This window comes from Triticum aestivum, chromosome 5D (genome assembly GCF_018294505.1).
Source record: "Triticum aestivum cultivar Chinese Spring chromosome 5D, IWGSC CS RefSeq v2.1, whole genome shotgun sequence".
Lineage (NCBI taxonomy): Eukaryota > Viridiplantae > Streptophyta > Magnoliopsida > Poales > Poaceae > Triticum > Triticum aestivum.
Genome location: NC_057808.1, coordinates 117,993,799 through 118,016,952, shown reverse-complemented (window position 1 = coordinate 118,016,952; position 23,154 = coordinate 117,993,799).

The window sequence follows — 23,154 nt, the reverse complement described above, 5'->3', positions numbered from 1 at the left end:
TGACATGAAGAAAGGAGTAGCAATAAAACTGAGCGATCCATATGCTAAGCTAACGGATGGGTCTTGTCCATCACATCATTCTCCTAATGATGTGATCCCGTTCATCAAATGACAACACATGTCTATGGTTAGGAAACTTAACCATCTTTGATTAACGAACAAGTCTAGTAGAGGCTTACTAGGGACATGGGCGTTTTGTCTATGTGTCCACACATGTATCAAGTTTCAGGTTAATACAATTATAGCATGAATAATAAACATTTATCATGATATAAGGAAATATAAAATAACAACTTTATTATTGCCTCTAGGGCATATTTCCTTCAGTCTCCCACTTGCACTAGAGTCAATAATCTAATTCACATCGCCATGTGATTTTACACCAATAGTTCACATCACCATGTGATTAACACCCATAGTTCACATCGTCATGTGACCAACACCCAAAGGGTTTACTAGAGTCAGTAATCTAGTTCACATCGCCATGTGATTAACACCCAAAGAGTACTAAGGTGTGATCATGTTTTGCTTTGTGAGAGAGGTTTAGTCAACGGGTCTGCCACATTCAGATCCGTATGTATTTTGCAAATTTCTATGTCTACAATGCTCTACACGGATCTACGCTAGCTAAATGCTCCCACTTTCAATATGTATCCAGATCGAGACTCAGAGTCATCCAGATCGGTGTCAAAGCTTGCATCTGTAATTCTTTACGACGAACTCTTTATCACCTCCATAACCGAGAAATATTTCCTTAGTCCTCTAAGGATAATTTTGACCGTTGTCTAGTGATCTACTCCTGGATCACTATTGTACCCCCTTGCCAAACTCATGGCAAGGTACGCAATAGGTCTGATACACAACACTGCATACTTTATAGAACCTGTGGTTGAGGCATAGGGAATGACTTTCATTCTCTATCTCTATCTTATGCCGTGGTCGGGCTTTGAGTCTTACTCAACTTTACACCTTACAATACAAGCAAGAACTCCTTCTTTGACTGATCCAGTTTGAACTTCTTCAAAACTTTATCAAGGTATGTGCTTTATGAAAGTCCTATTACGCGTCTTGATCTATCTCTATAGATCTTGATGCCCAATATATAAGCAGCTTTACCGAGGTCTTTCATTGTAAAACTCTTATTCAAGTATCCTTTTATGCTATTTAGAAATTCTACATCATTTCCAATCAACAATATGTCATCCACATATAATATTAGAAATGCTACAGAGCTCCCACCCACTTTCTTGTAAATACAGGCTTCACCATAAGTCTGTATAAAACCATATGCTTTGATCACCTTATCAAAGCATATATTCCAACTTTGAGATGCTTGCACCAGTTCATAGATGGATTGCTGGAGTTTGCACACTTTGTTAGCACCTTTAGGATTGACAAAACCTTTTGGTTGCATCATATACAACTCTTCTTTAATAAATACATTAAGGAATATAGTTTTTGACATCCATTTGCCAGATTTCATAAAATGTGGCAATTGCTAACATGATTCGGACAGACTTAAGCATCGCTACGAGTGAGAAAATCTCATCGTAGTCAACACCTTGAACTTGTCAAAAACTTTTGCGACAAGTCGAGCTTTATAGATAGTAACACTACCATCAGCGTGCGTCTTCCTCTTGAAGATCCATTTATTCTTAATGGCTTGCTGATCATTGGGCAAGTCCACCAAAGTCCACACTTTGTTCTCATACATGATCCTATCTCAGATTTTATGGCCTCAAGCCATTTATCGGAATCTGGGATCATCACCGCTTCCTCATCGTTCGTAGGTTCGTCATGGTCTAGTAACATGACTTCCAGAATAGGATTACCGTATCACTCTGGTGCGGATTGTGCTCTGGTTGACCTACGAGGTTCAGTAGTAACTTGATCTGAAGTTTCATGATCATTATCATTAGCTTCCTCTCTATTTGGTGTAGGCATCACGGGACTGTGATGAGCTACTTTCCCATTCGAGAGAAGGTACAATTACCTCATCAAGTTCTACTTTCTTCCCACTCACTTTTTTCGAGAGAAACTCCTTCTCTAGAAAGGATCCATTCTTAGCAACAAATATCTTGCCTTCGGATCTGTGATAGAAGGTGTACCCAACATTTTCTTTTGTGTATCCTATGAAGACGCACTTCTCCGATTTGGGTTCGAGCTTATCAGGCTGAAGCTTTTTCACATAAGCATCGCAACCCCAAACTTTAAGAAATGACAGCTTAGGTTTCTTGCCAAACCATAGTTCATACGGTGTCGTCTCAACGGATTTAGACGCTGCCCTATTTGACGTGAATGCGGCTGTCTCTAATGCATAACCCCAAAACGATAGTGGTAAATCGGTAAGAGACATCATAGATCGCACCATATCTAATAAAGTACGATTACATCGTTCGGACACACCATTACGCTGTGGTGTTCTAGTTGGCGTGAGTTATGAAACTATTCCACATTGTTTTAAATGAAGGCCAAACTCGTAACTCAAATATTCGCCTCTGCGATCAGATCGTAGAAACTCTATTTTCTTGTTTACGATGATTCTCCACTTCACTCTGAAATTCTTTGAACTTTTCAAATGTTTCAGACTTGTGTTTCATTAAGTAGATATACCCATATCTGCTCAAATCATCTATGAAGGTCAGAAAATAACAATACCCGCCGCGAGCCTCAACACTCATTGGACCGCATACATCGGTATGTATTATTTCCAATAAGTCATTAGCTCGCTCCATTGTTCCGGAGAACGGAGTTTTAGTCATCTTGCCCATGAGGCATGGTTCACACGTATCAAATGATTCATAATCAAGTGATTCCAAAAGCCCATCTGCATGGAGTTTCTTCATGCGCTTTACACCAATATGACCTAAACGGCAGTGCCACAAATATGTTGCACTATCATTATCAACTTTGCATCTTTTGGCATCAATATTATGAATATGTGTATTACTACGATCGAGATTCAACAAACCCTTCACATTGAGTGCATGACCATAGAAGGTATTATTCAGAACAACAATTATTCTTTGACTTAAATGAATAACCGTATTGCAATAAACATGATCCAATCATATTCATGCTCAACGCAAACACCAAATAACATTTATTTTAGGTTCAACAATAACCCCGAAGGTAAAGGGAGTGTGCGATGGTGATCTTATCAACCTTGGAATCACTTCCAACACACATCGTCACCTCGCCCTTAACTAGTATCTGTTCATTTTGCAACTCCTGTTTCGAGTTACAAATCTTAGCAACTGAACCGGTATCAAATACCCAGGGGCTACTATGAACACTAGTAAAATACACATCAATAACATGTATATCAAATATACCTTTGTTCACTTTGCCATCCTTCTTATTCGCCAAGGTTTTTGGGGCAGTTCCGCTTCCAGTGACCAGTTCCTTTGTAGTAGAAGCACTCAGTTTCAGGCTTAGGTCTAGCTATGGGTTTCTTCACGGGAGTAGCAACTTGCTTGCCATTCTACTTGAAATTCCCGTGCTTTCCCTTGCCCTTTTCTTGAAACTAGTGGTCTTGTTAACCATCAACACTTGATGCTATTTCTTGATTTCTACCTTCGTCGATTTCAGCATCGCGAAGAGCTTGGGAATCGTTTTCGTCATCCCTTGCATATTATAGTTCATTATGAAGTTCTAGAAACTTGGTGATAGTGACGAGAGAACTCTGTCAATCACTATATTATCTAGAAGATTAACTCCCACTTGATTCAACGATTGTAGTACCCAGACATTGTTGGGGAACGTAGTAATTTCAAAAAAATTCCTACGCACACGCAAGATTATGGTGATGCATAGCAACGAGAGGGGAGAGTGTTGTCCACGTACCCTCGTAGACCGAAAGCGGAAGCGTTAGCACAACGCAGTTGATGTAGTCGTACGTCTTCACGATCCGACCGATCAAGTACCAAACGCATGGCACCTCCGAGTTCGGCACACGTTCAGCTTGATGACGTCCCTCGAACTCCGATCCAGCCGAGCTTTGAGGGAGAGTTCCGTCAGCACGACGGCGTGGTGACGATGATGATGTTCTACCGACGCAGGGCTTCGCCTAAGCACCGCTACGATATTATCGAGGTGGATTATGGTGGAGGGGGGCACCGCACACGGCTAAGAGATCAAGAGATCAATTGTTGTGTCTATGGGGTGCCCCCTCCTCCGTATATAAGGGGGGGGGGAGGAGGAGAGGGCCGGCCAAGGGGGGTGGCGCGCCCTAGGAGGGGGAAACCTACTACAAGTAGGTTTGCCCCTCCCTTTCCTAGTCCAAGAAGGAGGAGGAAGGAAGGAGTGGGAGAGGGGAAAGGCAAGGGGGGCGCCGCCCCCTTCCTTGTCCTATTCGGACTCAAGGGGAGGGGGCGCGCCTCTTGCCCTGGCCGGCCCCTCTCTCTCTCTCCACTAGGGCCCAACAAGGCCCATTAGTTCCCCGGGGGGGGGGGGGGGTTCCAGTAACCCCTGTACTCCGATAAATGTCCGAAACCTTTCCGGTGTCCAAACATAGTCGTCCAATATATCGATCTTTACGTCTCGACCATTTCGAGACTCCTCATCATGTCCCCGATCTCATCCGGGACTCCGAACTACCTTCGGTACATCAAATCACATAAACTCATAATACAATCGTCATCGAACATTAAGCGTGCGGACCCTACGGGTTCGAGAACTATGTAGACATGACCGAGACACGTCTCTGGCCAATAACCAATAGCGGAACTTGGATGCTCATATTGGCTCCTACATATTCTACGAAGATCTTTATCGGTCAAACCGCATAACAACATACGTTGTTCCCTTCGTCATCGGTATGTTACTTGCCCGAGATTCGATCGTCGGTATCTCAATACCTAGTTCAATCTCGTTACCGGCAAGTCTCTTTACTCGTTCCGTAATACATCATCTCGCAACTAACTCATTAGTTACAATGCTTGCAAGGCTTATAGTGATGTGCATTACCGAGAGGGCCCAGAGATACCTCTCCGACAATCGGAGTGACAAATCCTAATCTCGAAATATGCCAACCCAACAAGTACCTTCGGAGACACCTGTAGAGCACCTTTATAATCACCCAGTTACGTTGTGACGTTTGGTAGCACACAAAGTGTTCCTCCGGTAAACGGGAGTTGCATAATCTCATAGTCATAGGAACATGTATAAGTCATGAAGAAAGCAATAGCAACATACTAAATGATCAAGTGCTAAGCTAACGAAATGGGTCAAGTCAATCACATCACTCTCCTAATGATGTGATCCCGTTAATCAAATGACAACTCATGTCTATGGCCAGGAAACATAACCATCTTTGATTAACGAGCTAGTCAAGTAGAGGCATACTAGTGACACTTTGTTTGTCTATGTATTCACACATGTACTAAGTTTCCGGTTAATACAATTCTAGCATGAATAATAAACATTTATCATGAAATAAGGAAATAAATAATAACTTTATTATTGCCTCCACTGCATATTTCCTTCAGTCTCCCACTTGCACTAGAGTCAATAATCTAGTTCACATCGCCATGTGATTTAACATCAATAGTTCACATCTTTATGTGGTTAATACCCATAGTTCACATCGACATGTGACCAACACCCAAATGGTTTACTAGAGTCAGTAATCTAGTTCACATCGCTATGTGATTAACACCCAAAGAGTACTAAGGTGTGATTATGTTTTTCTTGTGAGATAATTTTAGTCAACGGGTCTGTCACATTCAGATCCGTAAGTATTTTGCAAATTTCTATGTCTACAATGCTCTGCACGGAGCTACTCTAGCTAGTAGCTCCCACTTTCAATATGTATCCAGATCGAGACTTAGAGTCGTCTGGATTAGTGTCAAAACTTTCGTCGACGTAACCCTTTACGACGAACCTTTTGTCACTTCCATAATCGAGAAACATATCCTTATTCCACTAAGGATAATTTTGACCGCTGTCCAATGATCTACTCCTAGATCACTATTGTACTCCCTTACCAAACTCAGTGGTAGGGTATACAATAGATCTGGTACACGGCATGGCATACTTTATAGAACCTATGGATGAGGCATAGGGAATGACTTTCATTCTCTTTCTATCTTCTGCCGTGGTCGGGCTTTGAGTCTTACTCAATTTCACACCTTGTAACACAGGCAAGAACTCTTTCTTTGACTGTTCCATTTTGAACTATTTCAAAATCTTGTCAAGGTATGTACTCATTGAAAAAACTTATCAAGCGTCTTGATCTATCTCTATAGATCTTGATGCTCAATTTGTAAGCAGCTTCACCGAGGTCTTTATTTGAAAAACTCCTTTCAAATACTCCTTTATGCTTCCCCGAAAATTCTACATTATTTCCGATCAACAATATGTCATTCACATATATTTATCAGAAATGCTGTAGTGCTCCCACTCACTTTCTTGTAAACACAGGCTTCACCGCAAGTCTGTATAAAACTATATGCTTTGATCAACTCATCAAAGCGTGTATTCCAACTCCGAGATGCTTGCACCAGTCCATAGATGGATCGCTGGAGCTTGCACACTTTGTTAGCATCCTTTGGATCGATAAAACCTTCAGGTTGCATCATATACAATTCTTCTTCTAGAAATCCATTCAGGAATGCAGTCTTTACATCCATTTGCCAGATTTCATAAAATGTGGCAATTTGCTAACATGATTCAGACAGACTTAAGCATCACTACGAGTGAGAAAATCTCATCATAGTCAACACCTTGAACTTTGTCAAAGACCTTTTTCGACAAGTCTAGCTTTGTAGATAGTAACACTACTATCAGCGTCCGTCTTCCTCTTGAAGATCCATTTATTTTCTATGGCTTGCTGATCATCGGGCAAGTCAACCAAAGTCCACACTTTGTTCTCATACATGGATCCCATCTCAGATTTCATGGCCTCAAGCCATTTCGCGGAATCTGGGCTCATCATCGCTTCCTCCTAGTTCGTAGGTTCGTCATGGTCAAGTAACATGAACTCCAGAATAGGATTACCGTACCACTCTGGTGCGGATCTTACTCTGTTTGACCTACGAGGTTCGGTAGTAATTTGATCTGAAGTTACATGATCATCATCATTAGCTTCCTCACTAATTGGTGTAGGAGTCACAGGAACAGATTTTTGTGATGAACTACTTTCCAATAAGGGAGTAGGTACAATTACCTCATCAAGTTCTACTTTCCTCCCACTGACTTCTTTCGAGAGAACCTCCTTCTCTAGAAAGGATCCATTCTTAGCAATGAATGTCTTGCCTTCGGATCTGTGATAGAAGGTGTACCCAACTGTCTCCTTTGGGTATCCTATGAAGACACATTTCTCCTATTTGGGTTTGAGCTTATCAGGATGAAACTTTTTCACATAAGCATCGCAACCCCAAACTTTAAGAAACGACAACTTTGGTTTCTTGCCAAACCACAGTTCATACGTTGTCGTCTGAACAGATTTAGATGGTACCCTTTTTAATGTGAATGCAGCTGTCTCTAATGCATAACCCCAAAACGATAGTGGTAGATTGGTAAGAAACATCATAGATCGCACCATATCTAATAAAGTATGGTTATGACGTCCGGACACACCATTACGCTGTGGTGTTCCAGGTGGCGTGAGTTGCGAAACTATTCTGCATTGTTTCAAATGAAGACCAAACTCGTAACTCAAATATTCTTCTCCACGATCAGATCGTAGAAACTTTATTTTCTTGTTACGATGATTTTCCACTTCACTCTGAAATTCTTTGAACTTTTCAAATGTTTCAGACTTATGTTTCTTCAAGTAGATATACCCATATCTGCTCAAAACATCTGTGATGGTCAGAAAATAACGATACCCGCCGCGAGCCTCAACACTCATTGGACCTCATACATCAGTATGTATTATATCCAATAAGTCAGTTGCAAGCTCCATTGTTCCGGAGAACGGAGTCTTAGTCATCTTTGCCCATGAGGCATGGTTCGCAAGCATCAACTGATTCATTAATCAAGTGATTCCAAAAGCCCATCAACATGGATTTTCTTGATGCGCTTTACACCAATATGACCTAAACGGCAGTGCCACAAATAAGTTGCATTATAATTATTAATTTGGCATCTTTTGGCTTCAATATTATGAATATGTGTATCACTACGATCGAGATCCAACAAACCATTTTTATTGGGTGTATAACCATAGAAGGTTTTATTCATGTAAACATAATAACAATTATTCTCTAACTTAAATGAATAACCGTATTGCAATAAACATGATCAAATCATATTCTTGCTCAACGCAAACACCAAATAACATTTATTCAGGTTCAACACTAATCCCAAAAGTATAGGGAGTGTGCGATGATGATCATATCATTCTTGGAACTACTTCCAACACACGTCGTCACTTCACCCTTAACTAGTCTCTGTTCATTCTGCAACTCCTGTTTCAAGTTACTACTCTTAGCAACTGAACTAGTATCAAATACCGAGGGGTTGCTATAAACACTAGTAAAGTACACATCAATAACATGTATATCCAATATGCCTTTGTTCACCTCGCCATCCTTCTTATCCGCCAAATACTTGGGGCAGTTCCGCTTCTAGTGACCAGTCCCTTTGCAGTAGAAGCACTCAGTCTCAGGCTTAGGTCCAGACTTGGGCTTCTTCACTTGAGCAGCAACTTGCTTGCCGTTCTTCTTGAAGTTCCCCTTCTTCCCTTTGCCCTTTTCTTGAAACTAGTGGTCTTTATCAACCATCAACACTTGATGCTTTTCTTGACTTCTACCTTCATCGATTTCAGCATCACGAAGAGCTTGGGAATTACTTTCGTCATCCCTTGCATATTATAGTTCATCACTAAGTTCTAGTAACTCGGTGATAGTGACTAGAGAACTTTGTCAATTACTCTCTTATCTGGAAGATTAACTCCCACTTGATTCAAGCAATTGTAGTACTCAGACAATCTGAGCACATGCTCACTGGTTGACCTATTCTCCTCCATTTTGTAGGCAAAGTACTGTCAGAGGTCTCATACCTCTCGACACGGGCATGAGTATGAAATACCAATTTCAACTCTTGGAACATCTTATATGCTCCATGGCGTTCAAAACGTCTTTGAAGCCCCAATTCTAAGCCGTAAAGCATGGTGCACTAAACTATCAAGTGGTCATCATATCGAGCTTGCCAAACGTTCATAACGTCTGTATCTGCTCCTACAATCGGTCTGTCACCTAGCGGTGCATTAAGGACATAATTCTTCTGTGCAGCAATGAGGATAATCCTCAGATCACGGATCCAATCCGCATCATTGCTACTAACATCTTTCAACATAGTTTTTCTCTAGGAACATATCAAAAATAAAACAGGGGAGCTAAACGCGAGCTATTGATCTACGACATAGATATGCTAATACTACCAGGACTAAGTTCATGATAAATTTAAGTTTAATTAATCATATTACTTAAGAACTCCCACTTAGATAGACATCCCTCTAATCATCTAAGTGATTACGTGATCCAAATCAACTAAACCATAACCGATCATCACGTGAAATGGAGTAGTTTTCAATGGTGAACATCACTATGTTGATCATATCTACTATATGATTCACGCTCGACCTTTCGGTCTCAAGGTTCCGAGGCCATATCTGCATATGCTAGGCTCGTCAAGTTTAACCCGAGTATTCTGCGTGTGCAAAACTGGCCCTCAGAGGATTACTTTCAATAGTAACAAGTGACAGTAAATTTCAGCACACTATATAAATTTTTCCTTACCAAATTCCACCTACCAAAGGCGCTTCACTCCCCGGCAACGGCACTAGAAAAGAGTCTTGATGACCCACAAGTATAGGGGATCTATCATAGTCCTTTCGATAAGTAAGAGTGTCGAACCCAACGAGGATCAGAAGGAAATGATAAGCGGTTTTCAGCAAGGTATTCTCTGCGAGCACTGAAATTATAGGTAATAGATAGTTTTGTGATAAGATAATTTGTAACGAGCAACAAGTAACAAAAGTAAATAAAGTGCAGCAAGGTGGTCCAATCCTTTTTGTAGCAAAGGACAAGCCTGGACAAACTCTTATATAGAGAAAAGCGCTCCCGAGGACACATGGGAATTATTGTCAAGCTAGTTTTCATCACGTTCATATGATTCGCGTTCGGTACTTTGATAATTTGATATGTGGGTGGACCGATGCTTGGGTGCTGCCCTTGCTTGGACAAGCATCCCACTTATGATTAACCCCTATTGCAAGCATTCGCAACTACAACAAAAGTATTAAGGTAAACCTAACCATAGCATGAAACATATGGATCCAAATCAGCCCCTTACGAAGCAACGCATAAACTAGGGTTTAAGCTTCTGTCACTCTAGCAACCCATCATCTACTTATTACTTCCCAATGCCTTCCTCTAGGCCCAAATAATGGTGAAGTGTCATGTAGTCGGCATTCACATAACACCACTAGAGGATAGACAACATACATCTCACCAAAATATCAAACGAATACCAAATTCACATGACGATGGTGATGATTTCCCCCTCCCGGAGGGAAGTGTCCCCGGCAGAACAGCTCTGCCGAAGCCCTAGATTGGTTCCGCCAAGGTTCCGCCTCGTGGCGGCGGAGTCTCGTCCCGAAAGCTTGGTTATGGCTTTTCTTCGGACGAAAGACTTCATATAGCAGAAGATGGGCACCGGAGGGCCAACAGGGGCCCCACGAGGCCCCCTGGGCGCGCCCCCTCCCTCGTGGACAGGTGGAGGCCCCCCTGACGTATTTCTTCCGCTCAGTATTTTTTATTATTTCCAAAAATAACTTTCGTTGAGTTTCAGGGCTTTTGGAGTTGTGCAGAATAGGTCTCTAATATTTGCTCCTTTTCCAGCCCAGAATTCCAGCTGCCGACATTCTCCCTCCTTATGTAAACCTTGTGAAATAAGAGAGAATAGGCATAAGTATTGTGGCATAATGTGTAATAACAGCCCATAATCCAATAAATATCGATATAAAAGCATGATGCAAAATGGACGTATCAACTCCCCAAGCTTAGACCTCGCTTGTCCTCAAGCGGAAGCTGATAACGATAAATATGTCCACATGTTTAGAGGTAGAGGTGTCGATAAAATAAAATACGGACATGAGGGCATCATGATTATTCTCATAACAGCAACATATATAGATATTGTCATATGATTTCTTATGCTCAAGTAATAATCTATTCACAATGCAAAGTATGAATCAGAAATTTCATTGAGAACTAACAAACTATAATCTCAGTCATTGAGGCAATTGCAATTTATCATAACATCAGAAAGAGTCTATGTCAGAGCTTTCTAGCAAGTCCACATACTCAACTATCATTTAGTCTTTCATAATTGCTAACACTCACGCAATACTTGTGGTTACGGAGTTTTAATCGGACACAGAGAAAGATAGGGGCTTATAGTTTCGCCTCCCAACCATTTACCTCAAGGGTAATGTCAACAATAATAACTCATGCTAACTTACATCCAATTAGATATATATATATCAGGATCTTTCCAACATCCTGTGCTTGCCAAAGGATAAAATGTAAAAAAGGAAAGGTGAAGATCACCATGACTCTTGCATAAGGTAGAAGATAGTAATAATAGATAGGCCCTTCGCAGAGGGAAGCAGAGGTTGCCATGCACTTTCAAGGTGGGATGCACAAAATCTTAATGCGAAAGAACGTCACTTTATATTGCCACTTGGGATATGGACCTTTATTATGCAGTCCTTCGCTTTTATTTCTTCCACACCACAAGATCGTATAAAGCTTATTTCCTCCACACCAATCAATCATACATATTTAGAGAGCAATTTTTATTGCTTGCACCGATGACAACTTACTTGAAGGATCTTACTCAATCCATAGGTAGATATGGGGGACTCTCATGGCAAAACTGGTTTAAGGGTATTCAGAAGCACAAGTAGTATCTCTACTTGGTGCAAAGAGTTTGGCTAGCATGAGGGGGAAAGGCAAGCTCAACATGTTGGATGATCCATGACAATATACTTTATCTCAGATATAAGAAAACATAACCCATTACGTTGTCTTCCTTGTCCAACACCCACTCTTTAGCATGTCATATTTTAGTGAGTGCTCACAATCATAAAAGATGTCCAAGATAGTATATTTATATGTGAAACCACTCTTTCTTTATTACTTCCTATTAATTGCAACGATGACCAAAGCTATGTTTGCCAACTCCCAACAACTTTTAATCATCATACTCTTTCTATGTGAAGCCATTACTCTCCATAAGATCAATATGATCTCTTTGTTTCTTTTTATTATTTTCTCTTTTCTTTTATTCACTCAAGATCATAGCAAAATAATCAAGCCCTTGACTCAACACTAATCTTTATTATATAGCTCACGGACTCGATTACATAAAGGGATCATAAAGCAAAACTCAAAACTAGATTATACCAAAACTTTATTCTACTAGATCAAGATACTACTAAAAGGATCAAACTAAGAAAAACGGTAAAGAAAGGAGATGTGGTTGTGATACGATACCGGGGCACCTCCCCCAAGCTTGGCAGTTGCCAAGGGGAGTGCCCATACCCATGTGATTATATCTCCTTCGCTGGTGAAGGGATTGTTGATGATGTAGGCTTGTCGTCCATCTTCCAAGGCATAGGCTCGCCATCATAGAAAGATGATCGAGTCTCCGGGATCCTTAAATCTGCAGCCAAACTCATCCTTTTGAATCTATATTCATACTCACAGTTTTGGTTTTGCAGGTCATAGATTTGGGCTTGGAGGTGCTCGATTTTCTCGTGGAGCTTGAAGATGGCCTCCCCAATGTCCTTGGCATCCAGCTTGTGGTTGTTGGTGAACTCCGTGATCATTATGTGATTGGACTCAAATCCACACTCCACCATCTCCTGGCACTTGAAAACTTGTTGCTCCATTGCTTCAAGCCTTGTCTCCACGCTTCCGGTCCTCCGTGGTCCCTCAACATCGCGGATGTGCAGCAACCCATCACACATCTCAATGGTTTGAGGGTGTTGCAGCACCTCCGCGAGGTAGGGGTTGATGACCTTCTCGAAGAACTTGTCCTTGGGGGCGCTTGGAGACGTCATGATGATCTAGATCTGTCAGAGAAACAGCTCGAAACAAGAACAGAGGATAATTGCGTGATACGGTGGTCAAAACCTTCGGGAGATTATATAATGAATTTTTACCGACCAAAATACATATCGTGCAAGAAAACGGAGTCCGGAGAGCACACGAGGTGCCCACGAGGCAGGGGGGCGCGCCCTCCACCCTCGTGGAGGCCTCATGTCCTTCCCGGACTACTTCTTATTTTTCTATTTTTCTAAATATTCCAAAACGGAGAAATATTGCCATTAGAACTGTTTTGGAGTCGGTTTACTTACCGTACCACATGCCTATTCCTTTTCGGAGTCTGAAACATTCCGGAAAGTGTCCCTTATGTATTCCTCTGGGGTTACGGTTTCGATAACATTGGTTTCAACATTTATGGGATTACCTGAGATATAATGTTTGATTCTTTGACCGTTCACCACCTTCGGATTTGTGCCTTCTAAGTTGTTGATTTTTATGGCACCGGAACGATAGACCTCCTCGATAACGTAAGGACCCTCCCATTTAGAGAGAAGTTTTCCTGCAAAAAATCTTAAACGAGAGTTGTATAGTAATACATAATCACCTACATTAAACTCACGCTTTTGTATTCTTTTGTCATGCCATCTTTTAACTTTTTCTTTAAACAACTTGGCATTCTCGTAGGCTTGGGTTCTCCATTCATCAAGTGAGCTAATGTCAAATAACCTCTTCTTACCGGCAAGTTTGAAATCATAATTGAGCTCTTTAATAGCCCAATATGCCTTATGTTCTAGTTCGAGAGGTAAGTGACATGCTTTTCCATAAACCATTTTATACGGAGACATACCCATAGGATTTTTATATGCAGTTCTATAGGCCCATAATGCATCATCAAGTTTCTTGGACCAATTCTTTCTAGATCTATTAACAGTCTTTTGCAAAATTAATTTGAGCTCTCTATTACTCAATTCTACTTGACCACTAGACTGTGGGTGATAAGGAGATGCAATTCTATGATTAACATCATATTTAGCAAGCATTTTACGGAAAGCACCATGAATAAAATGTGAACCACCATCAGTCATTAAATATCTAGGGACTCCAAACCTCAGAAAAATAACTTCTTTAAGCATTTTAATAGAAGTGTTATGATCAGCACTACTAGTTGGAATAGCTTCTACCCACTTAGTAACGTAATCAACAGCAACTAAAATATGTGTGTACCCATTGGAGGCAGGAAAAGGTCTCATATAATCAAAGTCCCAAACATCAAATGGTTCAATAACAAGTGAATAGTTCATAGGCATTTCTTGACGTCTACTAATATTACCAATTCTTTGACATTCATCACAAGATAAGACAAACTTACGGGCATCCTTGAAGAGAGTAGGCCAATAAAAACCGGATTGCAATACCTTATGTGCAGTTCTATCTCCAGCGTGGTGTCCTCCATAAGCCTCGGAATGACACTTGCGTAGGATCTGTTCCTGTTCATGCTCAGGTACACAACGTCTAATAACACCATCTACTCCTTTATAAAGATGTGGGTCATCCCAAAAGTAATGTCTCAAGTCATAGAAAAACTTTTTCTTTTGCTGGTACGTGAAACTAGGTGGTATAAATTTAGCAACAATATAATTAGCATAATCAGCATACCATGGAGTAGTATGAGAAGCATTTATGACATTTAATTGTTCATTAGGAAAGCTATCATCAATAGGTAGTGGGTCATCAAGAACATTTTCTTACCTAGACAAGTTGTCTACAACGGGGTTCTCAGCTCCCTTTCTATCAACAATATGCAAATCAAATTCTTGTAGCAAGAGAACCCATCTAATAAGTCTAGGTTTAGCATCTTTCTTTTCCATAAGATATTTAATAGCAGCATGATCCGTGTGAATAGTTACTTTAGAATCAACAATATAAGGTCTGAACTTATCACAAGCAAATACGACTGCTAAGAATTATTTTTCAGTAGTAGCATAATTTCTCTGGGCATTGACTAGGGTTTTACTAGCATATTGAATAACATTTAATTTCTTATCAATTCTTTGCCCTAGAACAGCACCTACAGCATAATCACTAGCATCACACATAATTTCAAAAGGTAAATTTCAATCAGGTGGCTGAACAATAGGTGCAGAGATCAATGCTTTCTTAAGTATTTCAAATTCTTCTACACAATCATCATCAAAGACAAATGTTATATATTTTTGTAATAAATTAGTCAGAGGCCGAGAAATTTTGAGAAGTCCTTAATGAACCTCCTATAAAACCCGACATGACCAAGGAAACTTCTTATACCTTTGATGTCCTTGGGACATGGCATTTTTTCAATAGCATCAACCTTGGCTTTATCAACCTCAATACCTCTTTCAAAAACTTTATGCCCCAAGACAATACCTTCATTAACCATAAAGTGGCACTTTTCCCAATTCAAGACAAGATTAGTTTCTTCACATCTCTGCAAAACTCGATCAAGGTTGCTCAAGCAATCATCAAAAGAGGATCCATAAACGGAGAAATGTCCATGAAATCCTCACAATCTTTTCACAAAAGTCAGAGAATATAGCCATCATGCATCTTTGAAAGGTAGCAGGTGCATTACATAAACCAAAAGGCATACGTCTATAAGCAAAAGTACCAAAAGGGCAAGTAAAAGTGGTCTTTGATTGATCATCGGCTGACACAGGTATTTGAGAGAAACCAGAATAACCATCTAGAAAGCAAAAATGTGTATGTTTGGATAATCTTTCTAGCATTTGATCGATAAAAGGTAAGGGGTAATGATCCTTTTTAGTAGCCTGATTTAATTTGCGGAAATCAATTACCATCCTATAACCTGTGATAATTCTTTGCAGAATCAATTCATCTTTATCATTAGGAACGACAGTAATACCTCCTTTCTTAGGGACACAATGGACAGGACTTACCCACTGACTATCAGCAATGGGATAAATTATACCTGCCTCAAGGAGCTTTCTTACCACTTCTTTCATTTTAGGATTCAGCCGTCGTTGGTGATCACGAACTGGTTTGGCATCTTTCTCCAAATTTATTTTGTGTTGGCATAGAGTGGGACTAATGCCCTTAAGATCATCGAGAGTATATCCAATAGCAGCGCGGTGCTTCTTCAGAGTTTTCAATAATCTCTCTTCTTCATGCTCTGAAAGGTTAGCACTAATAATAACAGGATATATCTTTTTCTCATCAAGATAAGCATATTTAAGAGTATCAGGTAACGGTTCGAGCTCAAACACGGGATCACCCTTGGGTGGAGGAGGATCCCCTAGGATTTCAACAGGCAAATTGTGTTTCATGATGGGTTCCTGTTTAAAGAATACTTCATCTATTTCCCTTCTTTCATTCATAAACATATCATTTTCATGGTCTAGCAAATATTGTTCTAAAGGATCACTAGGAGGTACGGCAATAGAAGCAAGACCAATAATTTCATCTTTACAAGGCAATTCCTCTTCACAGTGTTGTCTACGAAATTTAGAAAAGTTGAACTCATGAGACATATCACCTAGACCAATAGTAACAACATCCTTTTCGCAATCGATCCTAGCATTAACGGTGTTCAAGAAGGGTCTACCAAATATAATGGGACAAAAGCTATCTTGTAGGGAACCAAGAACAAGAAAATCAGCAGGATATTTAGTTTTTCCACACAAGACTTCAACATCTCTAACAATTCCAATGGGTGATATGGTATCTCTATTGGCAAGCTTAATGGTAACATCAATATCTTCTATCTCAGCAGGTGCAATATCATGCATAATTTCTTTGTATAAGTCATGAGGTATAGCACTAGCACTAGCACCCATAACACATAAGACATGATAACAATGATCTCCTATTTTAACATAAATAACAGGCATGCCTACCACAGGTCTATGTTTATCTTTACACACAGTTTAGCAATTCTAGCAGTTTCATCGCAGAAATAAATAACATGCCCATCAATATTATCAGACAAGAGATCTTTAACAATAGCAATATTAGGTTCAACTTTAACTTGCTCAGGAGGTGTATAAGTTCTAATATTGCTTTTACGAACCACAGTTGAAGCTTTAGCATGATCCTTTATCCTACCAGGAAAAGGTGGTTTCTCAACATAAGAAGTAGGAACAATAGGATCATTATAAGTGATAGTCTTTTCTTCAACTTTAATAGGTGCAACTACTTTTACTTCTATGGGAGGATGACATTTAAACCACTTCTCCTTAGGGAGATCAATATGAGCAGCAAAAGATTCACAGAAAGAAGCTACCATCTCAGAGTCAAGTCCATATTTAGTGCTAAATTTACGGAAAACATCGGTATCCATAAAAGATTTAACACAATCAAACTTAGGTGTCATACCTGACTCCTTACCTTCATCGAGATCCCAATCTTCAGAGTTGCGTTTAATTCTTTCCAATAAATCCCATTTGAATTCAATAGTCTTCATCATAAAAGAGCCAGCACAAGAAGTATCGAGCATGGTGCGATTGTTATCAGAAAGCCGAGCATAAAAACTTTGAATAATTATTTCTTTTGGGAGCTCATGATTGGGGCATGAATATAACATTGATTTAAGCCTCCCCCAAGCTTGAGCGATGCTTTCTCCTTCGCGAGGCCAAAAATTATATATATAATTACGATCACGATGAACAAGATGCATAGGATAAAATTTCTGATGAAATTCCAATTTCAATCGTTTGTAGTTCCATGATCCCGTATCATCACATAGCCTATACCATGTCAATGCATCTCCCTTCAAAGATAAAGGGAAGACCTTCTTCTTAATAACATCACCGGGTATACCTGCAAGCTTAAATAATCCACAAACTTCATCCACATAGATTAGGTGCTCATCAAGATGCTTTGTTCCGTCTCCTGCAAAAGGATTAGCTAGCAGTTTTTCTAACATACCCGAAGGAATTTCAAAGTAAACATTTTCATTTTCAGTAGGTTCAGTATGTTGAGGAGCAACTCTTTGCTCTATTGGTCGGGGTGAAGATACCCCGAACAAGCCCCTCAGAGGATTACTTTCAATAGTAACAAGTGACAGTAAATTTCAGCACACTATATAAATTTTTCCTTACCAAAGGCGCTTCACTCCCCGGCAACGGCACTAGAAAAGAGTCTTGATGACCCACAAGTATAGGGGATCTATCATAGTCCTTTCGATAAGTAAGAGTGTCGAACCCAACGAGGAGCAGAAGGAAATGATAAGCAGTTTTCAGCAAGGTATTCTCTGCAAGCACTGAAATTATAGGTAATAGATAGTTTTGTGATAAGATAATTTGTAACGAGCAACAAGTAACAAAAGTAAATAAAGTGCAGCAAGGTGGCCCAATCCTTTTTGTAGCAAAGGACAAGCCTGAACAAACTCTTATATAGAGAAAAGCGCTCCCGAGGACACATGGGAATTATCGTCAAGCTAGTTTTCATCACGTTCATATGATTCGCGTTCGGTACTTTGATAATTTGATATGTGGGTGGACCGGTGCTTGGGTGCTGCCCTTGCTTGGACAAGCATCCCACTTATGATTAACCATATTGCAAGCATCCGCAACTACAACAAAAGTATTAAGGTAAACCTAACCATAGCATGAAACATATGGATCCAAATCAGCCCCTTACGAAGCAACACATAAACTAGGGTTTAAGCTTCTGTCACTCTAGCAACCCATCATATACTTATTACTTCCCAATGCCTTCCTCTAGGCCCAAATAATGGTGAAGTGTCATGTAGTCGACGTTCACATAACACCACTAGAGGATAGACAACATACATCTCATCTAAATATCGAATGAATACCAAATTCACATGACTACTAATAGCGAGACTTCTCCCATGTCCTCAGGAACAAACGTAACTACTCACAAAGCATATTCATGTTCATAATCAGAGGGGTATTAATATGCATAAATGATCTGAACATATGATCTTCCACCAAATAAACCAACTAGCATCAACTAAAAGGAGTAATCAACACTACTAGCAACCTACAGGTACCAATCCCAGACTTGGAGACAAGAATTGGATACAAGAGATGAACTAGGGTTTGGGAGGAGATGGTGCTGGTGAAGATGTTGATGGAGATTGCCCTCTCCCGATGAGAGGAGCGTTGGTGATGACGATGGCGATGATTTCCCCCTCCCGGAGGGAAGTGTCCCCGGCAGAACAGCTCTGCCGGAGCCCTAGATTGGTTCCGCCAAGGTTCCGCCTCGTGGCGGCGGAGTCTCGTCCCAAAAGCTTGCTTATGGCTTTTCTTTGGACGAAAGACTTCATATAGCAAAACATGGGCACCAGAGGGCCAACAGGGGGCCCACGAGGCAGGGGGGCGCGCCCCCACCCTCGTGGACAGGTGGAGGCCCCCCTGACGTATTTCTTCCGCTCAGTATTTTTTTTTATTTCCAAAAGTGACTTTCATGGAGTTTCAGGGCTTTTGGAGTTGTGCAGAATAGGTCTCTAATATTTGCTCCTTTTCCAGCCCAGAATTCCAGCTGCCGGCATTCTCCCTCATTATGTAAACCTTGTGAAATAAGAGAGAACATGCATAAGTATTGTGACATAATGTGTAATAACAGCCCATAATGAAATAAATATCGATATAAAAGCATGATGCAAAATGGACGTATCAATCATCACGTGGTGTCTGGGCACGACGAACTTTGGCAACGGTGCATACTCAGGGAGAACACTTTTATCTTGAAATTTAGTGAGAGATCATCTTATAATGCTACCGTCAATCAAAGCAAGATAAGATGCATAAAAGATAAACATCACATGCAATCAATATAAGTGATATGATATGGCCATCATCATCTTGTGCTTGTGATCTCCATCTCCGAAGCACCGTCATGATCACCATCGTCACCGGCGCGACACCTTGATCTCCATCGTAGCATCGTTGTCGTCTCGCCAACTATTGCTTCTACGACTCGCTACCGCTTAGTGATAAAGTAAAGCAATTACAGGGCGATTGCATTGCATACAATAAAGCGACAAACATATGGCTCCTACCAGTTGCCGATAACTCGGTTACAAAACATGATCATCTCATACAATAAAATATAGCATCATGTCTTGACCATATCACATCACAACATGCCCTGCAAAAACAAGTTAGACTTCCTCTACTTTGTTGTTGCAAATTTTACGTGGCTGCTACGGGCTGAGCAAGAACCGTTCTTACCTACGCATCAAAACCACAACGATAGTTTGTCAAGTTAGTGCTGTTTTAACCTTCTCAAGGACGGGGCGTAGCCACACCCGGTTCAACTAAAGTTGGAGAAACTGACACCCGCCAGCCACCTGTGTGCAAAACACGTTGGTAGAACCAGTCTCGCGTAAGCGTACGCGTAATGTCGGTCCGGGCCACTTCATCCAACAATACCGCCGAACCAAAGTATGACATGCTGGTAAGCAGTATGAATTGTATCGCCCACAACTCACTTGTGTTCTACTCGTGCATATAACATCTACGCATAAAACCTGGCTCGGATGCCACTGTTGGGGAACGTAGTAATTTCAAAAAAATTCCTACGCACATGCAAGATCATGGTGATGCATAGCAACGAGAGGGGAGAGTGTTGTCCACGTACCCTCGTAGACCAAAAGCGGAAGCGTTAGCACAATGTGGTTGATGTAGTCGCACGTCTTCACGATCCGACCGATCAAGTACCGAACGCACGGCACCTCCGAGTTCACCACATGTTCAGCTTGACGATGTCCCTCGAACTCCGATCCAGCCGAGCTTTGAGGGAGAGTTCCGTCAGCACGACGGCGTGGTGACGATGATGATGTTCTACCGACGCAGGGCTTCGCCTAAGCACCGCTACGATATTATCGAGGTGGATTATGGTGGAGGGGGGCACCGCACACGGCTAAGAGATCAATTGTTTTGTCTATGGGGTGCCCCCCTCCTCCGTATATAAAGGGGGGGAGGAGGAGAGGGCCGGCCAAGGGGGGTGGCGCGCCCTAGGAGGGAGAAACCTACTCCAAGTAGGTTTGTCCCTCCCTTTCCTAGTCCAAGAAGGAGGGGGAAGGAAGGAGTGGGAGAGGGGAAAGGCAAGGGGGGCGCCGCCCCCCCTTCCTTGTCCTATTCGGACTCAAGGGGAGGGGGCGCGCCTCTTGCCCTGGCCGGCCCCTCTCTCTCTCCACTAGGGCCCAACAAGGCCCATTAGTTCCCGGGGGGGTTCCAGTAACCTCCGGTACTCCGATAAATGTCCGAAACCTTCCGGAACCTTTCCGGTGTCCAAACATAGTCGTCCAATATATCGATCTCTACGTCTCGACCATTTCGAGACTCCTCATCATGTCCCCGATCTCATCCGGGACTCCGAACTACCTTCGGTACATCAAATCACATAAACTCATAATACAATCGGCATCGAACTTTAAGCGTGCGGACCCAACGGGTTCGAGAACTATGTAGACATGACCGAGACACGTCTCTGGCCAATAACCAATAGCGGAACCTGGATGCTCATATTGGCTCCTACATATTCTACGAAGATCTTTATCCGTCAAACCGCATAACAACGGGTTCCTTTGTCATCGGTATGTTACTTGCCCGAGATTCGATCGTCGGTATCTCAATACCTAGTTCAATCTCGTTACCGGCAAGTCTCTTTACTCGTTCCGTAATACATCATCTTGCAACTAACTCATTAGTTACAATGCTTGCAAGGCTTGTAGTGATGTGCATTACCGAGTGGGCCCAGAGATACCTCTCCGACAATCGGAGTGACAAATCCTAATCTCGAAATACGCCAACCCAACAAGTACCTTCGGAGACACCTGTAGAGCACCTTTATAATCACCCAGTTACGTTGTGACGTTTGGTAGCACACAAAGTGTTCCTCCGGTAAACGGGAGCTGCATAATCTCATAGTCATAGGAACATGTATAAGTCATGAAGAAAGCAATAGCAACATACTAAACGATCAAGTGCTAAGCTAACGAAATGGGTCAAGTCAATCACATCATTCTCCTAATGATGTGATCCCGTTAATCAAATGACAACTCATGTCTATGGCCGGGAAACATAACCATCTTTGATTAACGAGCTAGTCAAGTAGAGGCATACTAGTGACACTTTTTTTGTGTATGTATTCACACATGTACTAAGTTTACGGTTAATACAATTCTAGCATGAATAATAAACATTTATCATGAAATAAGGAAATAAATAATAACTTTATTATTGCCTCTAGGGCATATTTCCTCCAGTCTCCCACTTGCACTAGAGTCAATAATCTAGTTCACATCGCCATGTGATTTAACATCAATAGTTCACATCTTTATGTGGTTAACACCCATAGTTCACATCGACATGTGACCAACACCCAAATGGTTTACTAGAGTCAGTAATCTAGTTCACATCGCTATGTGATTAACACCCAAAGAGTACTAAGGTGTGATTATGTTTTGCTTGTGAGATAATTTTAGTCAACGGGTCTGTCACATTCAGATCCGTAAGTATTTTGCAAATTTCTATGTCTACAATGCTCTGCACGGAGCTACTCTAGCTAATACCTCCCACTTTCAATATGTATCCAGATTGAGACTTAGAGTCGTCTGGATCAGTGTCAAAACTTTCATCGACGTAACCCTTTACGACGAACCTTTTGTCACTTCCATAATCGAGAAACATATCCTTATTCCACTAAGGATAATTTTGACCGCTGTCCAGTGATCTACTCCTAGATCACTATTGTACTCCTTTGCCAAACTCAGTGGTAGGGTATACAATAGATCCGGTACACAGCATGGCATACTATATAGAACCTATGGATGAGGCATAGGGAATGTCTTTCATTCTCTTTCTATCTTCTGCCGTGGTCGGGCTTTGAGTCTTACTCAATTTCACACCTTGTAACACAGGCAAGAACTCTTTCTTTGACTGTTCCATTTTGAACTATTTCAAAATCTTGTCAAGGTATGTACTCATTGAAAAAACTTATCAAGCGTCTTGATCTATCTCTATAGATCTTGATGCTCAATTTGTAAGCAGCTTCACCGAGGTCTTTATTTAAAAACTCCTTTCAAATACTCCTTTATGCTTCCCCGAAAATTCTACATTATTTT